This window comes from Tachypleus tridentatus, chromosome 13 (genome assembly GCF_004210375.1).
Source record: "Tachypleus tridentatus isolate NWPU-2018 chromosome 13, ASM421037v1, whole genome shotgun sequence".
Taxonomy (NCBI): domain Eukaryota; kingdom Metazoa; phylum Arthropoda; class Merostomata; order Xiphosura; family Limulidae; genus Tachypleus; species Tachypleus tridentatus.
In genome coordinates this window covers 260990258-260994198 of record NC_134837.1, presented here as the reverse complement: position 1 = coordinate 260994198, position 3941 = coordinate 260990258, and the positions used below count along the sequence as shown (strand labels likewise).

General features: G+C 34.4%; 1 pseudogene across 1 annotated transcript; it reads right to left on the bottom strand.

Annotated features, from left to right (window-relative positions):
- Positions 1–2139: 2139 nt before the first annotated feature.
- On the bottom strand, positions 2140–3672 carry LOC143238205 (uncharacterized; annotated as a pseudogene). The gene is made up of 3 exons (XR_013020454.1): positions 3583–3672; positions 3069–3161; positions 2140–2812 (listed from the first exon to the last, which is right to left on the bottom strand). The product of XR_013020454.1 is annotated as an uncharacterized LOC143238205 (transcript).
- Between the last annotated feature and the right edge of the window lie 269 nt (positions 3673–3941).

Genomic DNA, 3941 nt, shown 5'->3' with positions numbered 1-3941 from the left:
CAAATTAAAACGTTAGAAATATTTTCGTATTTCCCAGTTATTGAATAAGTTGGAGGTTTGAGTTGAAAGTTCTCATTAGTCAACTTATAGTAAATAGTTAAATAACTTATCAAGTTTTAACTTATTTTATTGTAAAACACATTGTTTGTATTTATGAAATAACACAGAAATTTATGGACACAACAAATCTTAGTCCCGAAAACAAGACCAATAGCTACTTATGCTGTTGATACAAATAGTCTGTTGTTACTAGAAAGTTGTACTAGTAATTTGGAGATTGGTCTAGTATTATCACTAGTTCAGGGAGACTAATATGTCGTTATAACAGTAGGGTTTGGGGTCAGGCGACTTTCATTGTATTATTCTATAGATATTAATCTGAAGTTAACTATATTTTCAGAATGTAAAAGATGTAAGAAGGTATATTGAAATATCTGTAGTGAAATTCAGCGTAAGTGATTTTCATCACAAATATTAGACCTATTAGTTTTCAATAGTTCGCCAGCTTTCCTCGCTTAAACCGTAACCTGGAACTGAGTCACCTATAAATGATAACGATTTTGAAATCTCTTATTCCTAATGTAACTGATGGTTTCTGTCAAGTATAAACATTTCTTCCTAATCATTGGTCTATCGGTCAAAATACAGGTCTTATAATTAGGAATTGTAATGATAGGCCAATCGTTATCATGGTTAGAAGTTTACACGATAACCTGAGCCTAATTATGAATTAATTATTTTTATTATCTGATACCAGGTTATATCCTACCTAAATAATTTGCACATAGGTGGTAGCTTAGGCTAATGGTCATGACATCAAGTCAAAATAACATTAATGAAGGAGACGATCCTATATAGTTGTGACATGCAATATGTATCAATACTGTTTATAGTTCTGATGGGTCTAGTAAGTTATGCATCGTTGTGAATTTGCATGTTTTATTATAACGACTGTATTTTACGTTTATATACTGATATTTTGGGTCCATAGAATACACATTTGAAGACATGGGGTTGTTTTAATAAAGTAATTTGATGTGTATTTGATTCTTAATTCCATGTCGAATCAAAGCCAACGCTCGTGAACCAAATAATACAATATGCTATAAAGGTTATACTACTTGAAATCATTCTGTTGCATGACCTCCAAAACAGTGTTTACAGTATTGTGTTGGGCAATTCACGACATTAACACAGATTATTTATGTCGTGAAGATTAAATGTCAGAATAGATAATACTATTATTTTATTTTATCTCAAGAACATAGAGGGGGATTCCAGACGTGTAGTTTCCAGAGACTCTTGTTGATTGTTTGTTTTTTAATTTCGCTAGACGAGAGTTATCTACGTTAGCCGTCCCTAATTTAGTAGTGTAAGACTAGAGGGAAGGCAGCTAGTCATCCTCACCCACCACCACCTCTTGGGCTACTCTTTTACCAAAGAATAATGAGATTGACTGTAACATAATAACGCCCCCATTAGTGAAAGGGCGTGCATGTTTGGTGTGACGGGGATTCGAACCCGCGACCCTCAGATTAGGAGTCGAGCGCCCTAACTACTCGGCCATGATGAGCCGAATCGTGTTGAAGCGAACCAGTTGCACCCTACCTCAACTAAAGGCTCTAACTTCAAGCACTGTGTAAAACCGTACATAGTTTGTGAACTGAGCTATAAATGTAGGAAATCTTTTATACTCAAGTATGCGCATTAGTGAAACAAAATTGATGAGAATTTCATACTTTTCTCAGTTTCCAGTCTAGTTTTACTGATATTTCCAATCAGGTAGTTCGCTGAACATTGTTCAAATATTGTCTTAATGTATACGGGTTCTTTCCTGAAGAGCTAGGACTGAGAAAATTATTTTTAAAATTTTATTCTGTGTTGGTACGAAACACACAGCTGATTTCTTGACGTGTTTAATGTGCTGATCAACAAGAAAAAGAAAATACAAAAGTTTTATATTTTTAAAAAAATAAATAAATATTAACGTTAACGTGCAATAAGTTGTATTAAATCGAGTCATTAGATGTAATTATTCAGCTGGTTTACAGCTCGACTTTCAATGGCACTTTTATTCTCGAAACTGCTATGTTGAAAAACATGCGAAAAGTATTTGATACTAGTTCTTCTGTACCAACCAAATAAGATTTATTACATAAATACAAAATATACAGGCAGTTGTGAGTGTATACAAAAATTCCCCTCGGTGGACAGAACGATACAGTTCTGTCTCACACTATCATTTTCAGCATACTGCAATAAGTTAAGACTTTTGTGTAAATAAAGATACGATACTAATACTCGGGAAGAATTCGGGTTTAGATGGTCGAGAATTTGAAGCTTAGAATGTTAGTAGCTGAAACAGAATATTCTTTAAGATAATTCATGTGTGTATACATTGATATATCTTAATGAAAGGACTAAAATACACATGTGCATTTAATGATACTTCAAGAATCCAGCTCCATACACAGGAGCCCTATAGATACCAGCGGCGTGAACAGGGTTTCCATATGCATAGGCAGAGGCAGTAGCAACATGAGCCTTCACTACAGCAGGTCCGTGAGCGACAACACCTGGTTGGCTGGAGGCCACAATGGCTGCAGCAGGAGCATTAGCGGCGGTTCCTGGTTCGTTTGTCTTTATCACAGCACGGAAACGAGCACCATCAGCAACTTACTCAACTCTGCGGGCCCGACCGTCGATGTCAGTCAGACTGTTTGTTTCCGTATCCGTCTCCAGCCTCCCTACGGCCATTGGTGGCCCCGAGTGGGTCAACAATGTCGTAGATGAAGGCGTAGTTACCAAAGTCCTGTAATATTTTTAATTGTGTTTAAAAAATTTAGAAGCAATCGATAAACATTTGCCTTCATTAATTTTCATTCGAATCGAGTTAAATCAATTAGCTATCCTAAAATTTCATGTGTGCTTATACTAAACATTGGTGGGTAAATATGTTATGTAATTCAACTTATTACCTTTAGCTGAATTTCATTCGTTAAATATATTTTTATTACTCTTTATGGCAAAAAATACGTCACTTTATAGGATAGTAAAATATTACTCACATCCTGGCGGCGAGAACTGACACTAGAACCGCCTGCTAAACCATGGTACAGACCACCACGAACGACAAATAGCAAGGCGAAAAAGGTGGCAATCTGAAAAATAATTCCATTAAAACATAAAAATATTACGTGAAAAGCTATATGTATTTACATACGTAATCTTATGAATAAATACAATAATGATAAACTGTTATCATCTGTTTTGTTTGCTTTAAAAGCAACTGTCTAGTCATACAAGAAAATGATCAAAAGATAAGCAAGCAATATTATTAAAAACTAAAAAATCAGAATTCCAAGTTTTATTATGTTTATTCTATTTATATTTTTATTCTTATCCTATGCCAGGTATAAAAAATATTCAACAATAAAGTTATGCGAGATACTGCGTGAACAATAATGTTATGTATATCCAGTGTTCAATATGAATAATACACCAAACTTAGCTAATACTTTAGTTTACGGGCTAGTAGTTTATAATATTAATAATTGTCAACGTGAAAATACAGTTCCTTACCTTAACGATCATGTTGTTACTGTCGTGTTTTGTGGACAACTTGGACTGTTCCTCAATTTTTTTTATACCATGTGGTGGTGTTACCATGACCCAGTAAAATTAGTGATCGTGAGACATTCTGAATTTAAATAGTCAATCTAGAACACTGAGAAAAAAAGCAACACACACAAAGTCGAATGTGAAGCACTGTGTTGTTCATAACAAAAATCAAGGTTATTCCTTTCTTGGTGTGCACAGCAAGGTGTAAACATGTGTTCTGAAAACATCTGTGCACTATTTATTTTCTGTATAATTCTTGTAGGATTTAAAACCACGTGGAAATGAAAATAGGATTTCACAGTAGCTTGTTTTCTAGGTTT